General features: G+C 45.7%; 1 protein-coding gene across 2 annotated transcripts in view; it reads right to left on the bottom strand.

The window, feature by feature from the left end:
* Positions 1–18,687, bottom strand: part of BICRAL (BICRA like chromatin remodeling complex associated protein) — a 114,992-nt gene that overhangs the window by 87,498 nt on the left and 8,807 nt on the right. For both annotated transcript variants that reach the window (XM_063666986.1, XM_063666987.1), the window contains exon 2: positions 9,259–9,382. The gene's annotated coding sequence lies outside the window, so the exon portion shown is untranslated. The remainder of the gene's footprint in view (positions 1–9,258; positions 9,383–18,687) is intronic.

Raw genomic sequence — 18,687 nt, 5'->3', positions numbered from 1 at the left:
AAAATACAAAATTTAGCTGGGTGTGGTGGCGGGCACCTGTAATCCCAGCTACTTGAGAGACCGAGACAGGAGAATCGCTTGAACCTGGGAGGTGGAGGTTGCAGTTAGTCGAGATCGCGCCCCTGCACTCCAGCCTGGGCAACAAGAGTGAAACTCTGTCTCAAAAAAAAAAAAAAAAAAAAAAAAGGAACCACTCTGAAAAAGATGACTCGTAAATGTGAGTGGAAGACAAGGAAATAAGTATGTACTAAGCAGGCACCAAGAAATATCCTTGACAATAAAGAAAAAAAAAAAACTATGGGAGTGGAGACACTGTGTGACCCCCACAAGTATTCTGATCACTAAAGAGCCACATTCTTAGTTGAGCACTTTTTAGAGCCTGATGAAATACCCTTAGACCATATAATTCTTTCTTTCCTAAATCTTCCAATTACTAGTTCCATTTCCCAGGGGCCCTAATACTGTAAAAGTGACACCCTGAGCAAAGGTACAAGTACTCTTATACTCCAAATGTTTATATATCTCTGTCACTATAAATCATACCAATCAACTACTAGTTAGGTGTATTTATCAATCCTGAGTCAGGTTGAGTCAGGTCTAAGACAATCAGGAGGATGTTCAGAGATTGGCGGTCAGAGCAAAGGGCACTGATGCTCTGAAAGGATATTTCGCACACAGCCTGGTGAAAATGCGATGAGTTACTCCTGTCCCACCACATGCAAGCACCAAAACTCAAGTAATCATCTTCCCTTCTGAATTTGCTCTTCCTCTCTAGTCTTTATGCATGTTTGTAACACCCGCCTTTCACCTAGACCAACCCCTGGGTATTTTTCAATTGTCTATGATTCCTCCTCATTCTCCCTCAAACCATGGAGCTGTTGGAGCTCAGAAAAATGATAGCTTGAAAGATGGCACCCTGATATGATGAACTAAAGAATCGGCCTCAAGGTCTCTCTGACCTCTCCTCCTCCAAACCCCTATCTTTCAGTCCTCTGTCTCTCTCAAAGCACAGGATGTTCTCTGAAGTTCCCTTAACTACTGGACCCCAAAAGAGAAACATAATTGCCTTAGGTCTCCTCTCTGAAATCTCATTATTTGTCACAGAAAAGACTGAGAAATGCAATCACATCTGGACGGGTTTTTTCACAAGATAATGTCTGCCTCTCACTCAAATTCCAGAACAATCATTTACAAAATAATTTCTGTCCCCTGGACCATTTATTCTTCTTAAAAATCATTTGCTACCCTTCAAAATTGCTCTGATCACTTAAGCCCAGGAGGTCAAAGCTGCAATGGGCCATCATCCCCAAAAACAGGCTGGCCAGCTGGGCACGGTGGCTCATGCCTGTAATCCCAGCACTTTTGGGAAGCCGAGGCAGATGGGTCACCTGAGGTCAGGAGTTTGAGACCAGCCTGGCCAACATCAAGAAACCCTGTCTCTACTAAAAATACAAAAATTAGCCGGGCGTGGCGGCGGGTGCCTGTAATCGCAGCTACTCGGGATGCTGAGGCATGAGAATTGCTTGAACCCAGGAGGCAGAGGTTGCAGTGAGCTGAGATCGTGCCACTGCACTCTAGCCTCGGCGACAGAGCGAGACTCTGTCTCACAAAACAAACAAACAAACAAACAAAAAAGGCTGGCCAAGGTGGCTCTTGCCTATAATCCCAGCACTTTAGGAGGCCTAGGCTAGAGAATTGCTTGAGCCCAGGAGTTCGAGACCAGCCTGGGCAACATGGCGATGCTTTGTATTTTTAAAATTTTTTTTTAAATTGCAGCCAGGCGCAGTGGCTCACGACTGTAATCCCAGCACTTTGGGAGGCTGAGGTGGGTGGATCACCTGAGGTCAGGAGTTCAAGACCACCCTGGCCAACATGGTAAAACCCTGTCTCTACAAAGATACAAAAATTACATGGGCATGATGGCGGGTGCCTGTAATCCCAGCTACTCAGGAGGCTGAGGCGGAAGAATCCCTTGAACCCAGGAGGCAGAGGTTGCAGTGAGCCGAGATCGTGCCATTGCACTCCAGCCCAGGCAACAGAGCAAGACTCTGTCTCAAAAAAAAAAAAAAAAAAAAAATTGCTCCACTCCCCATCTCCCCTTCTCCTATGAAGAAGGGTACTTAGGCACCTGGACCTCATTGGGTTATTGGGTAATCATTCTCCTGCTATTCCCCCATGCTATACATGTTAAATATTAAATAAATTTTTATGTCTTTTCTCCTCTTAATCTGTCTACTGACAGTTCATTTTCAGCAAACTTTCACAGGGCGGAGGTGAAGCTTTCCCTTGGTCCCTACAAAACTCACTTCCAAAATCTCCCTCGAATACCATCCTCCCTCAATGGTAATTCTTTGCCAATTACCATCACCTGAATTCAGGTCCTCCTATTGCTTGGCCTCCCATTGATCTCCTATCCAAATTGCTACAAAGATCATCTTTCTAGATTCTAGAGCTGGTTGTGTCACACCTTCATCAGCACCTCACTGCCTCACTGCCTCACTGCCCAGGGATGTTTATTGCAAGTACAGATTCCCAAACCCAAATCCATAACCAGAGAATGGGAATTTCTAGGGCAAGCTGAGAAGTGGTATATGTACTTTCAAGTGGCTCGGTAATTGGCTCCACCTGCCTCCCCCGGCACATCTCGAGCCAGTCCTCTCCTAGTACCCTGTGGTCCCTTTACAGAGAATCCCCTGCCCCTGAACAAACAGATCTAGATTTGGACATATCCTTTCCCCTCTGCCTGGAATTCCCTTTTCCTGTGGCACAAGTCCACCATTCTTCAAGGCCCAGCTCCAATGCCACCTCCTCTGGGAAGCCTTCTCCCGTCACCTACCTCAGTGGCTTTCAAACATCTTTGCTTGAGACTCAATCCCAAGAAACACATTTCACATTGTAATTCAGTAGATATATAATTGAAACAAAGGTTTTCGAAAAAAAAAATCTAAACCTACTATGGAGGATGCATCTTGATGTATTTCATTCTATATTGTCTTTATTTTTTCAAATGCTGTTAGGCACTTGGTAAAAGGATTTCATGATTCACTAATGGAGGTGACCCCAGAAAAACATTGCTTAAAATGAGTGAGTCCCTTCTCTATGCACTCTATACACACCTCTATTACCCACTGATCACTTTACAATAATGATTTGTTTACAGTCTACCTTCATCCTCCTCCTCCCCTCCCCAGACAGGCACATACCACAACCAAATCGGCATATCTTGTGACAGTTCCACAGCTGTTGACAAATGCAGAAATGCGAATATTGGAGAATACTTTAATTGCTTTTGCTCGTGTCTAATTTTTTTTTCTTTTCTGGTTACAATTCACAGCATAGTCTATTGGAGACCCAGCCTCCCAAGAGGCTGAGCCTGGGAATTATACTAGCTTCAACCCTTCAGTTAACAGCAATTTTTAAAAACAGCCATTGTATCTCAGTACAATTTAACCAAGGTGTTTATTATTCTCTCCCTCAAAAACAAAAACCACATACACGAAAAACCATCAGAAAATATTTTGTCGGGTTGCTAGCCAAGAGAGTGCAAATGTGGGCAAACAAATCTCTTACTTAGATACTTGCAAGCAAATAGTCAAAAACCTCAAAACCCTCCTTCCCTACCACTTCAGACAGGACCCCCCCCACCCCCCCGCCACCCCCGCAGGGGTGGGGATGCAGATATAGAGGCCTTTCTATCTGCGCAGCCTGAAGCTCAATTTCTCACTAGGCTGTCCCTAACAACACAAACAAATGAGAAAAGTAGAAAAACAAAAAGAAACCAGAGCAGCTAAAAAGCATCACGTAATGAAGCCGGGCCGCAAGTTCCGGTGCGAATTGTACCTGTGACGGATGCACTGGCGCAGCGGCGGCCCGCAGGGGGAGGGGTCCTCTTTCTGCAGCACGTGGCGCCAACGACAGGAAACCTGCCTGCAACACCCGCCAACCCTGTACACGGCTCATTTGCAGCATCGTCATTTGTGTGATGCTAATTTGCTCCATGTCCTTGTAAACGTTCTTACAGAGATAAATGAAAATCTATTGCAGGTTTGGGGTGGCCCTGGGCAGGCTAGGAGAGGAGGAGGGACCCAGCAGTCCCCAGGTGTCAGTGAAAAGCTCTGGGAGTCGGAGGACAGAGTAGGCAATCCTGTTCAAAGAGAGGGGAGGGCCGGGCGCGGTGGCTCGCGCCTGTAATCCCAGCACTTTGTAAGGCCGAGGCAGGCGGATCGCTTGAGGTCAGGAGTTCGTGGCCAACGTAGTGAAACCCCGTCTCTACTAAAAATACAAAAATTAGCGGGGCGTGGTGGCAGGCACCTGGAATCCCAGCTACTCGGCAGGCTGAGGCAGGAGAATCACTTGAACTCGGGAGGTGGAGGCTGCAGTGAGTGGAGATCGCGCCACTGCACTCCAGACTGAAAAAAACAAAAACACCGGGCGGGGTGGCTCATGCCTGTAATCCCAGCACTTTGGGAGGTCGAGGCGGGTGGATCACTTGAGGTCAGGAGTTCGAGACCAGCCTGGCCAACATGGTGAAACCCCGTCTCTATTAAAAATACAAAAAATTAGCTGGGCGTGGTGGCGGGTGCCTGTAATCCCAGCTACTCTGGAGGCTGAGGGAGGAGAATCGCTTGAACCTGGGAGGCAGAGGTTGCAGTGGGCTGAGATTGCACCACTGCACTCCAGTCTGGGCAATATGAGCAAGACTCCGTCTAAATAAATAAATAAATAAATAAAATAATAATAATAATAATAATAATATTAGCCGGGCATGATGGCACGTGCCTGTAATCCCAGCTACTCGGGAGGTTGAGGCATGAGGATCGCTGGAACCCAAGAGGCGAAGGTTGCAGTGAGCCGAGATCATGCCTCTGCACTCCAGGCTGGGTGACAGAGCGAGACCCTGTCTTAAAAAACAAAACAAAACAAAAAACGAAGAGAGGGAAGAACAGGAGATACTTTAAAGCTGGGTTTTAAAGAATGAGTAAGAGTTCTCCAAATCACATGGGGAAAGGCAGAAGAGAGCTCCTGGTAGAGGAACCTAAGAGAGTGTATGTGGCGAAGTCCTTAAATATAAATGAGGGGGACAGGCAGATGATGAGGGGCTTTGCAGATCATGGAAGGGTGTGGATGATCCGTAGGCCGCTGCTTTTCACACTGCAGGTCACAATGCAGTAGGCTGTGCCAGTCATGAGACTGTGACCAGCTTTTATAAAAAATGAAACAGCCTAGATCAGAAGATACCAGAATACATACAAGCAGTAAGGGTGTAAACTTGGGAAATCTGTTTCAGTTATAAATGTGTCTGTGTATATATGCACTGGTTTGTAATATAAGTGTATTTCTTACTGTGGTGGTCATCTTTAAATTTTTGAACAAAAAAATTCTAGACAAACAGGACACAATAAGAGAATGCTATGAACAGATTTGAATTCCATGAGGATAAATATGGTAGCAGTATGGAAGGTCGGTGGGCAGAGGTGAGGGCTCCGAGCACACATGGTATTGTGTTTGTGTGAGGCTTCTCCAGTCCAGACAGTGAGCTTGATGCTCTAGGACAGAAACTCTGTGTCATGTAGCTCCCAGTCCCAGCACTTGGCACACAGTAGGCACTAAAGAAATGTTTCTTTCTCAGTTACTTGGGAAACTCCTGCCTCAGTTATAGAGGAAAGCTGAGGCAGGCGAGTCTCTTGAGCCTGGGAGGCGGAGGTTGCAGTGAGCAGAGATCACGCCACCACACTCCAGCCTGGGTGACAGAGCGAGACTCTGTCTCAAAAAAATAAAACAAAAAGAAGAAATGTTTCTTGACCAGATATGGTAACTAACTTCCAAGATGGCCCCTAGCAAGCCTCACCTCTTGGTATTCTCACCCCTGTGCATCCTCCCTCCTACTGTGTACCAGGGTTGGTCTGGGTGACCAATAGGATAGGGCAGAAGCTTCTCATCTTGGGTGCTCTCTGGATCACTCGCTCTGGGAGAAGCTGGCTACCATGTCATGAGGACACTCAGACAGTCTATGGACAGACCCACGTGGTGAGGAACTGAGGTCTCCAGCCAATAGCTAATAGCTTAGGCATCCTGCTGGTAGCCAGACCGCCTCATGGGTGAGCTTGGAAACAGATCATCCCCAGCCTACCCTTCACAGGACTGCAGCCCCAGGGGCCAGCTTAACTATAAACTCATGAGAGACCCTGAGACAAAAACACTCATCTAAGCTCTTCTTGCATTCCTGACCCACAGAACTGTGATGTAATAAATGCTTGCTGTTTTAAGCTGCTACATTTTAGGGTGCCTTGTTATATAGTAATAGACAACCAATACACTGGGTTAACATGAAGTCTAGAAATGTTTAAAATATATTAGAGTTACCCATTCTTTACTACCACTTTGTTTTTTCTCAAAATATCTGTCACATCACATCTTTAGCCTGCTTAGAGAAAGACATCTGACCCAATCTGGACCATTAGGATCCTCTCTTCTGGGTATTAGCACTTGGGACACAGAGACTGGGTCAGCTGTGAGGAGCAGACTACAAGGCTAGAAAGCCTAGGGGGCAAGGCCACCATTTTGGAGAAGTGGTAATGGGGCCCATGTAAGTGCATGGACTCAGAAGGACCAGTGATTGGGGTAGAGGGGAAGAAAGCAGATTCTCACTGGGCATGGAGGGGAGAAGGGAGGAGAAAGTGTTGATATCTGAGCCCCCTGAGGCCTGGCTGGCTTTCTAGCTTTGGAGTTGGAATATTTCCTTTCCTTACAATTATTCCTCATTCTACCTGCTCATCTGAGCAAGCTCACTTTCTTGCAAACCAAAGATCCTGGAATATGCGGGCCAGCTTCTGTCCAGTGCTGGCCAGAGGAGCAGCTCCTCCTTTTGTGGCAGGCCAAGTATCTCTCCAGAGAGAACAACAACCCACCAGAGACTAAGCTTTAGTATTACTGCTATGTAAAAACTGCTATCGATGGGGTAAAAGGTCCTCTCAGACCATCCAACTCCTTTTGCCTTCACTTCACTTTCAGCCAGTAATCTTTTGATTATTAATGGACTTCACTTTTAAAAGTAGTGTTCCGGCCAGCTGACCTAATCATTCCAGTGGTTGGTAAGTTCATGCCCATTATAAATTCACAGATTGGCTTTCGAGGACAAATCATTCTTGAGTAACCTCCATTTCATTTCCACTGCTCTCGGTCAAGCCCTGTCATTTATCCAATGAACCATTACAATAGCCTCCCAATGGCATTTCCCCTACTCCAATCCATTCTCTTCACCTTCTTCTAAAACACAAATCTGATGCCTCACTCCCTGCTCTAAGCCATCTGACAGGTCCCCAAGCACCCTCAGAATGACTGGCATCTCCAGCCTCATCTTCCACCACGCCTCCTCCATGCTGCTCCAGACCACTCTCCACTCTTGCCATGTGGTGTTATTCCCAAGTTTCTCAATTGGTGTCCACTCAGCTCTGCCTTTGTTCTTTCTGTTGCCTGGTGTTCCTTTCCTATGGACACCTCCCCTGCCTTCCCGCTTTTCCTACCCTCCTGTTTCCTCTGTACTTCCATAGAACTTCCTTCCTCCTTGATAACACACAGTATGGTCAGCTTGACTAATAATTACTTGTCCTCATGTCTGTCCCTGGATTGTAAGCCTCAAGGAGATGAAGACTACACTTTGCTCATTTTTATACTTCCCTTCTCCCCAAGGCCAACTACAGTAGCTTGCATCAATATGTTAAGCTAACATTTCTTGAGTCTTTACCCTATCAAGCCACCTGGCTGGTGTTGCAGGTAGCAGACACTCAACAAACACCCACTGGATTAAAGTCAGTCAGGGTGGCATGGACAAGTGTTCCCTGGACCTAATGATGTTCAGATGAGATGCCCATCTATCATCTGTGTTTGCAGAGCTGAGAGAGCAGAGTTAGACTCATGGTGGCATCCATGGTGAGGCGATGAATGAATCTCAGCCTAGCCTTTTACAAAAAAACTTTTACATGAGGCATAATTTCTCATTTAAAATTAAATGACATTAAAAAAATTAAATGACATTAATAATTAAATGACATAAATAGAAAACAAAAACAAAAAGCACTGGAATTAATAAGCAAACAGACAAATCCACACACATACAATACAGTTTTTCCTCTTTTTAAACAATTAATTAAATTGACATTCCTCTCTCCTCTTTTCTTTCCCTTTCTTTCTTTGAGACACAGGCTTAACTCTGTTGCCCAGGCTGGAGTTAAGCCTCAGCTAATTTTTGTATTTTTAGCAGAGACGGGGTTTCACCATGTTGGCCAAGCTGGTCTCGAACTGCTAACCTCAAGTGATCCACCCGCTCGGCCTCCCAAAGTGCTGATTACAGGCGTGACCCACTGTGCCAGGCCTCTTTCTCTGTCTTTCTACAATTGCAATTATGACTCACAAGCACATTACAGGATGCTAAGTTTAGATGAACAAATATTAGAGAATGGTATGGGAGTGGATTCCCCAGTTAGCCAGTTTGCGTGTTTCAGAGCTAAGGCATGTGGGTCAATCCGCAGGTGACTTTATTGTAGTTCTTTCAAAAGAGTCAGCATCTACACATGAAGGTAGAAGCAGAATCTGGTCCTGATTTGCCCACTGACGATCCTTGTCCTGCCTCCAACTCTTCATCTCTCTCTCTTATCCCCAAGATTTGTAGAAAAGCCCCAGCTCTGGGCAAACTTGAGACTGATGACACAATCCTAAAGAGCTTGGCTACTCAGATAATGTAAGAGAACTTTACAAAGTCACTCCTAAAGCAATTGATGAAAAAGTACTGGAAGGCTGGGCAATGCTTCCATCTGCATTCCCAGCACTTTGGGAAGCCAAGGTGGATGGATAGCTTGAGCCCAGGCGTTCGAGACCAGCCTGGGCGAAACCCTGTCTCTACCAGAAATACAAAAATTAGCCAGTCTCATAACCTGGTCTCAAAAGAAATAAATAGAAAACAAAAACAAAAAGCACTGGAATTAGTAGCAAACAAACAAATCCCCACACATACAATATAGTTTTTCCTCTTTTTAAACGATTTCTACACACTGTTTCTATCTTCTACAGGCTATATAATCAATCATTATATATTGCCTCAAATCAATGCTCACCCCTACAGGTTCTTAAAAAAAAGCAGCAAATAATATTGCCTTGATCCCTGACAGCTTGTAGAGCTACCAACAAGAGAGCACCAGGAATTGCCCACTTGTACGATACATGAAGTCCCATAGTGGCTCTGGCTTTCTGGGGAAATCACACCTTTATCAACAGCCTATATCTTCCTTGGCTTATGTTTGCAACACACGTTTCACTCAAGCTTCACCTTTCACTTCGTCATCATTCTTCAGATGAAAAGAGTTTCTATTACCTGAAGGGAATTACGCTGTGAAGACAAAGAACAGAAAAAAATAGCATGCCATGTTTAAACACATACATGGAGCAGGGGGTGTGGCTTGCTCACTAGCTCAATGACTGTCTCCCTCCCCACAAGCCTCCTAGGATGTACTTGAATTTGCGCCTCAGCAAATTTCAAATTACTACATGTCATGGACCACTGGGATCTCTCCCAGAGAGAACTCCCAATTGTCAGAGCTACAAATCCCTTGCAACATAGCCCTGTTACACATTTACATTCCTAAATGTTTCCTGCCATTGTTCCCTCCGCCAAATCGGCCTCTTTCACTGTTTAGCAATAATAATGCAACTTTGTAATAGTTACTTTGTAAAAGCAAACTTTCATTATTATTACTAACTATGGAAGGGAAAAGTCTCTGCAGCACAAATAGGTTCTCACTTGACAAGACATTTTACAGGAGTTGGCTCAGCATGCATAGTTCCTCATTGCTACAGCGTTGTAATGACACAAAGACAGCTCTTTATCCAATTCAACAAACACTTTTGAGCCTCATAAAGTGCAAGGCATCATTTATTCACAAAACTGTTTTTCTAACATTTTTACAACATAACCTAGGCCGGGCGCAGTGGCTCATGCCTGTAATTCCAGCACTATGGGAGGCTGAGGCCGGCGGATCACAAGGTCAGGAGATCAAGACCATCCTGGCTAATACAGCAAAATCCCGTCTCTACTAAAAATACAAAACTTAGCCAGGCATGGTGGCACATGCCTGTAGTCCCAGCTATTCGGGAGGCTGAGGCAGGAGAATGGCATGAACCCGGGAGGCAGAGCTTGCAGTGAGCTGAGATCGCACCACTGCATTCCAGCCTGGGTGACAAAGCAAGACTCCGTCTCAAAAAAACAAAAAAAAACCATAACCTATAAAAAGAAATACATCCTATCTCTCAAGTCGTGTATGTATATATATATATAGAATATAGTTACATAATATAAATCTATATATGCAACACAAAACTCTTTTTTTCAAGACAGAGTCTCACTCTGCTGCCAGGTGCAGTCATGGCTCACTGCAGCCTCAACTTCCCAGGCTCAGGTGATCCTCCAACCTCAGCCTCTGGAGTAGCTGGGACTACAGGCACGTGCCACCACACCTGGCTAACTTTTTTTATTTTTGTGGAGACGAGGTTACACCATGTTGCCTAGGCGTAATGGACTTCACTTTTAATGGTCTTGACCTCCTAGGCTCAAGCAATCCTCCCACCCACCTCCGCCTCCCAAAGTGCTGGGATTACAGGTGTGGGCCACTGTGCCCGACAGACATTTTTGGTTTTTTTTTTGGAGACAAAGTCTTGCACTGTCGCCCAGGCTGGAGTACAGTGGCGTGATCTTGGCTCACTGCAAGTGAGGTTCAAGTGATTCTCCTGCTTCAGCCTCCCGAGTAGCTGGGACTACAGGCGCATGCCACCACACCCGGCTAATTTTTGTATTTTTAGTAGAGACAGGGTTTCACCATGTTGGCCAGGCTGGTCTTGAACTCCTGACCTCAGGTGATCTGCCCGCCTCCGCCTCCCAAAGTGCTGGGATTACAGGTGTGAGCCACTGTGCCCAGCCTCGGCAGACATTTAATATGAAAACACTGAGTTTTTTTTGTTTTGTTTTGTTTTGTTTTGAGACAGAGTCTCACTCTGTTGCTCAGGCTGGAGTGCAGTGGCGTGATCCTGGCTCACTGCAACCTCCACCTCCCGGGTTGAAGTGATTCTCTTGCCTTAGCTTCCCAAGTACCTGGGATTACAGGCACATGCCACCATGCCCAGCTAATTTTTACATTTTTAGTAAAGATGGGGTTTCACCATGTCAGCCAGGCTGGTCTTGAACTCCTGACCTCAAGTGATCCACTTGCCTTAGCCTCCCAAAGTGCTGAGATTACAGGTGTGAGCCACCGCACCCAGCTGAAAACACTGGTTTGTAGTATTTCAAGAAAAGCGGAACATCATAGCAAACAATAAAATCCTACCTAAAGAAAATAACCTTAAAAATTCTAGGCAGAAGAATAATTTTTTTGCTTCTTATTTAACTTTCAACTGCCAGGGCATTTTAAAAGTATTTGAACTCAATGAATGAGCATTTATATAAAAGCTTATAAACGATCTCAAAATCTTTATCCTTTTTCCTGAAGAAGAACCTGAGACAGAAAAAGTAATCCTCTTCCCAATCTGTATTAAAGACTTACATCTGTGTCTTTTAAGAAATCTTAAACCTGTTCTTGCTTCAAATGATTACTCTCCTGGCAAGATTACCATGAAGATTAAATGAGATAATATAAGTGAAGTACCTCGTAGTTCCTGCTATGATTCAGGTTATTGGATTATCTTTTCTTGAAAATGCTTGATCTGTTTGACCTTTGGAATCATTCACCCAGAGATTCTGTTCTACTGGGCAATAAAGGGCAGAGGCTCCCTCGAGGAGTTTACTAGCTCTATCAGTAAGAATAAATATCATTACAATCTAAGGTTCTAGAGTGCCAGGCTATTTCATTTATTCATTCAATAGATTTTTTTTTTTTTTTTTTTTTTGAGACAGAGTCTCACTCTGTTACCCAAGCTGGAGTGCAGTGGGTATGATCACGGCTCACAGCAGCCTCGACCTCCCAGGCTCAAGCAATCCTCTGCCTTAGCCACCTGGGTAGCTGGGACTACAGGCATGTACCACCACACCCAGCTTAAGTTATTTTACTGTTAGTAGAGACGAAGTATCATTGTTGCCCAGGCTGGTCTTGAACTCCTAGGCTCAAGGAATCCTCCCGTCTTGGCTCCCAAAGTGCTGGGATTATAGGTGTGTCTACCGCACCCAGCTAGATAATTATTGGGTGCCTCACATGCCAGGCATGATGCCATAAACTGCGATTATGGGGTATAAAAAATAGGAGACACAACCACATCCCTCCAGGAACTTATAGTTAAATACTTAGCCTTTATGAAGACACCTCATATACCACTAATATTACATAACACACAGGTGTTTTACATGCCTTATCTGTAAAGTGAGATAAGATTAGATTAGTTGCTCCCAAAAGTGAAGATTTCACATAGTGAAGCTTTCATAAAAGAAATACTTTAAAAAAAGTTTTTAAAACTGTCATTCAAAAATCACTATATATCTTTATCTTTTCCTTTCATTACAAGCCAGTTAAATTTTGTCCTGGCATTAAAGGAACCCTCAGGGTTTGCCCAGCTCTGTCTTTCTAGGATTCTTTGGGGCCTTTTTGTTTTGTTTTGTGTTTTCCTGGCATTATTTACATGTAAATTCTGCCCAACTACTCCCCAGCATTGCAGAAAGGCCAGAGACCTATTCATAAGGTAATCAATAAAGGGCCCTTTCCAAGAAAGTCATAGAGTACAAAGCATATTCGGCTCCACCACTGACCTTAAGGACTGGGAACTGCAAAAGAACAAAAGTATAAAAGGTCGTGGTGACTGGAAGGCAGAAGGACCTGGCATTTTTGAGGGGCTACTGTAGGCCTGGCCCAATACTTGGTACTTTTCCATACCGTAAGCACTTTATTTAACATCGCAATAATCCTGAAAGAAGTATGTATTTCTTTTTTCTTTTTTTTTTGAGACAAGGTCACCCAGGATGGAGTGCAGTGGTGCAATCATGGCTTGCTGAAGCCTCGACCTCCTGGGCTCAAGTCATCCTCCCATCTCAGCCTTCTGTGTAGCTAGGACTACAGGCCTGTGCCACCATGTCTCGCTTTTTGGTATTTTTTATAGAGATGGCACGGTCTCACCATGTTGTCCAGGCTGGTCTTGAACTCCTGGGCTCAAGTGATCCTCCTGCCTCAGGCTCCCAAAGTTCTGGGACTACAAGTATGAGCCACTGTGCCCAGCCAAGAAGTAAATATTTCTTTCTTTTTTAAAATTAATCTCATGCAACAGATGAAAGAAGTATATATTTCTTTATCTGCACTTTGTAGTTGAAAGAAACCAAGCTCAGAGAGGTTAAATATCATTTCCAATGTCACACAGTTAGTATCGCGCAACTAATCAGAATTAATTAATTTATTTATTTATTGCACTCCAGCTCTGCTGCCCAGGCTGGAGTGCAGTGGTGCAACCTCAGCTCACTGCAACCTCCGCCTCCCAAGTTCAAGTGATCCTCTAGCCTCCACCTCCCAAGTAGCTGGGATTACAGGTGCGTGCCACCATGCCCAGCTAATTTTTCTATTTTTAGTAGAGATGGGGTTTCACCATGTTGGCCAGGCTGGTCTCGAACTCCTGGCCTCAGGTGATCTGCCAGCCTCAGCCTCCCAAACTGCTGGGATTACAGGCGTGAGCCACTGTGCCCTATCAACTAATCAGAATTTAAACTCAGATCTGTTCACTTATTAGCACCACTACCTCTCACTGATAGGAAGAGACATGAGAGAACAGATGCAGAAAAGTTTTAAGAGATTTAAGTACCTTTTCTTTTATTTGAGACAGAGTCTCACTCTATTGCCCAGGCTGAAATGCAGTGGCGTGATCTCGGCTGACTGTAACCTTGACCTCCCAAGCAATTCTCGTGCCTCAGCCTCCCAAGTAGCTGGGATTACAGGCGCCAGCCACCATGCCCAGCTAATTTTAGTACTTTTAGTAAATATCAGGTTTCGCCATGTTGGCCAGGCGGGTCTCGAACTCCTGGCCTCAGGTGATCTGCCAGCCTCAGCCTCCCAAACTGCTGGGATTACAGGCGTGAGCCACTGTGCCCTATCAACTAATCAGAATTTAAACTCAGATCTGTTCACTTATTAGCACCACTACCTCTCACTGATAGGAAGAGACATGAGAGAACAGATGCAGAAAAGTTTTAAGAGATTTAAGTACCTTTTCTTTTATTTGAGACAGAGTCTCACTCTATTGCCCAGGCTGAAATGCAGTGGCGTGATCTCGGCTGACTGTAACCTTGACCTCCCAAGCAATTCTCGTGCCTCAGCCTCCCAAGTAGCTGGGATTACAGGCGCCAGCCACCATGCCCAGCTAATTTTAGTACTTTTAGTAAATATCAGGTTTCGCCATGTTGGCCAGGCTGGTCTCCAACTCCTGGCGTCAAGTGATCCACCTGCCTCTACCTCCCAAATTACTGGGATTATAGATGGGAGCCCCAAGCCTGGTCTTATGTACCTTTTGACAAGAAAGTAATTTAAAACCAGTCAGACACAGTGGCTCATGACTGTAATCCCAGCTCTTTGGGAGGCTGAGATGAGCATATTGCTTGAGCCCAGGAGTTCGAGACCAGCCTGGGCAACATAGCAAGACCTTGCCTCTAATAATAATAATAATAATAGTAATAATAATAATAATGTTGAAACCACATTCAAAAGGCGATTTATACAGCTGACAATCTATTACTCTATCTTAGAGTCAACAGCTAAGGCACCTACCTCTTTAACTAGGACTCTTTCCTGATCAGCTCAGCAAATATCCCCTGCCCCTGGACTCCTTCTGTCCCTTACTCTAGAAATGAGAACAAGTCCCCTGACCCACTTCTTTTTTTTTTTTTTTTTTTTTAGTAGTAGAGATGGAGTTTCTCCATGTTGGTCAGGCTGGTCTCGAACTCCTGACCTCAGGTGATCTGCCCGCCTCGGCCTCCCAATTTTTCTTTTTTTTTGAGATGGAGTTCTGCTCTTGTTGCCCAGGCTGGAGTGCAACGGCGCAATCTCAGCTCACCGCAACCTCTGCCTCCCAGGTTCAAGCAATTCTCTTGCCTCAGCCTCCTGAGTAGCTGGGATTACAGGTGTACACCATCACGCCTGGCTAATTTTTGCATTTTTAGTACAGACGGGCTTTCACCATGTTAGTCAGGCTGGTCTCGAACTCCTGACCTCAGGTGATCCATCCGCCCCGGCCTCCCAAAGTGCTGGGATTACAGGGTTAAGGCACCACACCTGGCCATAAATCATCTCTTTATCAAGCACTTACTGTGTACCTCCTGTGTCTCAGGTGCTGTGTGAGGTACACAGCGTGGAATAAAACACATCCTTGCTTGGAGAAGCTCAAGCTGCAGAAGAGATACCTGTAAACAGATACTGACTTCACACACTGATAATCATCTAACCAGAACCAACAGAGGGCAAAACCCAGATAGGCTTCCCAGAAGAGGAGGAATTTATAAAACAGATCTTGTAGGAGGCAAGTGCCTTGTTATGCAGAGAAGATGAGGCATAGGATCACAGAGGAACCCAGGAGCAAGCAGCATGTGTAAAGGGACCTACCAGCTCTCTCCAAACCTTCTCCTCCAGGTTCACTCTGTCAGGCACCAAGATCACCACAGACCCAGTTCCACAAACTGGAACCTTCTACAACTCTTGCTTCCAGTTAATCACTGAGTCCTGTCTAGTCTCCTTCCAAATCTCTCAGACACTCTCCCTTCTTTCCTCTATCCTTACTCCCATCACCGCAGCCCAATGCCATTTCTCTCTGGTTCCTGCAATGGCCTCCAAACTAACATCTGTTTATTTTTGTCCATGTAAATCCACTTCACACAGAGCATCCAGACTGATCCTTTGTTAAAGGGGGAAAAAAAGGAAAAATGTGATGCTCTCATCATCCTGCTTAAGCCCTTTGGCAGCTCCAGTGCCTTCAAGATTAAGCTGAAACTTCCTAACAGGATTTACAAAGCCCTTGGTGGGCTGGCCCCTGCTCACCTCTCTAACCTCATCTCTGATCTCCACTTCCAGCTTTGAAGTGCTTCAGTTCCTGACACTGTGGCTTATAACCCTGGTTGCCCATGAGAACCACCTGGGGAGCTTTAAGAAGTACTGATGCCAAGGCCCCACTCCCAGAGATTCAGATTTACTCAAGGGGCATTAGGATGCTGTAAAGCCTCCATGAGATATCAATGTGCAGCCAGGGTTGAGAACATTGCTTTAGCCTGACATGTCTCTGTCTCATGTCCAGGTTTGTTGCACATGACCTGTCTGTTGCTGGAAGCACTGGAACTCTCCTAGTTTCCTGGCCAGAAGGCAGAGACTTTTTGGGCTCTCTCGTTCACTGCTGTAGTCCCAACACCTAGAAAAGTGCCTAGAACATAGTGGGTACTCCATAAATACCTGCAGAAAGAAAGAATGAACACGTAGGCCGGGCGCGGTGGCTCATGCCTGTAATCCCAGCACTTTGGGAGGCCGAGGCGGGCGGATCACGAGGTCAGAAGATCGAGACCATCCTGGCTAACGTGGTGAAACCCCATCTCTACTAAAAATACAAAAAAATTAGCCGGGGGGTGGTGGCCGGCGCCTGTAGTCCCAGCTACTCCAGAGGCTGAGGCAGGAGAATGGCGTGAACCCGGGAGGCGGAGCTTGCAGTGAGCCGAGATCGCACCACTGCACTCCAGCCTGGGCGACAGAGCAAGACTCCATCTCAAAAAAAAAAAAAAAAAGAATGAACACGTGACTGCTTTCACCCTTCACCTGGATAGATGCCACTCAATTCTTTTTTCTTTTTTTGGACCCCACTCCGTCATAAGGACCCAGCTTATATTTCCCAAAAGATACTCCTGATTCTCCTAGTCTGAGATAGGTTACTCTGTATAATTTCAGCACTCAAGATTTCCATTGTAGTGTAAATCACACTACATTGTAATTATCTGTATCTCTTACTTAGCTTCTGAGCTCTGAGGGAGCCCCGTCTGTGTGTTCACCAATATACCTGCACCATCTGGCAAAGTGCCTTAAAAAGTGCAGCACGAATACATGGAAGTGAACAGACACAGTGGGTGACAGCAGACCTTGGTGTGGCTGGAGTAGGGCGCTGGTGGGACATGAGGCTGGTGAGGTACACCACGGGCCAGATGGAAGAGGCCCAGCATTCACACTAAGGAGTCTGAACTGTATGAGACAATAGAGAGCCAGCAGAGGTTTTAAGTGACACAATCGGCTTGCATTTTAGGGCAATAACTGGCTGCGGTATAGAGAACTGGGGGATTCAGGGAAGCCCAAGGGTAACGAGACCAGATGGGAAACTGTAACAACAGCCCAGGGAGGAGAAGATGAGGAAGGAGCCAAACCTGAAGAGAGGGAGCCAGACCAGAGAGACAGAGAGAGATCAGAGAGCGTTAACAGTATTTGTCAACTGGGTGGACCAGTGAGAGAGAAGGGGGTGCTGTGGTTGACTCTGATCCCCCATTTGGAAGACTATGGATCTAGTGTCATGAGCATGGTCAGATGTAGTCTCATGATTACACAGGCAGTGTCAGAAGCTTGAACTCAGGAGCCAGACTGCCTCCATTCAAATCTTAGCTCTAGTTGCTTCTTGGCCTTTTGGCTAAGATCAAGTACAAATCTTAGCTCTACGACTTAGCTAGCTCTCAGGCTAGGGAAGTCAGCTTCACTTCAGTTCTTCATCTGTTAAATGAGAATAATAATAGTATGTACATCACAGGGATGTTGTGAAGATTCAATGAGGCAAAACATGAAATAGCCATTTCCTGGCACATAGCAAATGCCACATAAGAGTTAACAGGCTGGGCGTGGTGGTTCATGCCTGTAATCCCAGCACTTTGGGAGGCTGAGGCGGGCAGATCACTTGAGGCCAGGAGTTCGAGACCTGTCTGGCCAACATGGCAAAACCCCATCTCTACTAAAAATGCAAAAATTAGCCAGGCATGGTGGCCAGAGCTTGTAATCCCAGCACTTTGGGAGGCCGAGGCGGGTGGATCACGAAGTCAGGAGATCGAGAGCATCCTGGCTAACAGGGTGAAACCCCGTCTCTACTAAAAATACAAAAAATTAGCCGGGGTGTTGTGGCAGGCGCCTATAGTCCCAGCTACTCAGGAGGCTGAGGCAGGAGAATGGGGTGAACCTGGGAGGCGGAGCTTGCAGTGAGCTGAGATTGCCCCATTGCACTCCAGCCTGGGTGACAGAGGGAGACTCCATCTCAAAAAAAAAAAGAGTTAAAAAAAACTATTTATATACAGCATGGTAGATTATCTGTACAAAGATGGCTGCCAACAGTTCTTTCCATCCCTCTAAGTGACTCTTGCTCCACCCATCAAAAAAAGCAGTCCGTTTCTCCTTCCCTTGAATCTGGGCTGGCTTTGTGATATACTCTGACCATATGAATGCAATAGATGTGTCACTGTACCAATTCCAGCCAAAGCCACAGGAGGCCTGGTGGCATCCGCTTTTGGCCCCTTGGAAGCCAGCCACTGTGAAAAGAAGCTTGAACTCCACTACTGAATAACAAGGGCTCAAAGAGAGAAGGAGAGAGGGAGGGTGGGGGAGGGGGGAGAGAGAGAGAGAAAGAGAGAGAGAGCGCACACGAGAGCCAAGCAAGAGACAGCGCAAGCACATGCACATG

This window comes from Pongo pygmaeus, chromosome 5, assembly GCF_028885625.2.
Source record: "Pongo pygmaeus isolate AG05252 chromosome 5, NHGRI_mPonPyg2-v2.0_pri, whole genome shotgun sequence".
NCBI lineage: Eukaryota > Metazoa > Chordata > Mammalia > Primates > Hominidae > Pongo > Pongo pygmaeus.
The sequence above is the reverse complement of the archived record's forward strand: the minus strand, read 5'-3'. Positions and strand labels throughout refer to the sequence as shown.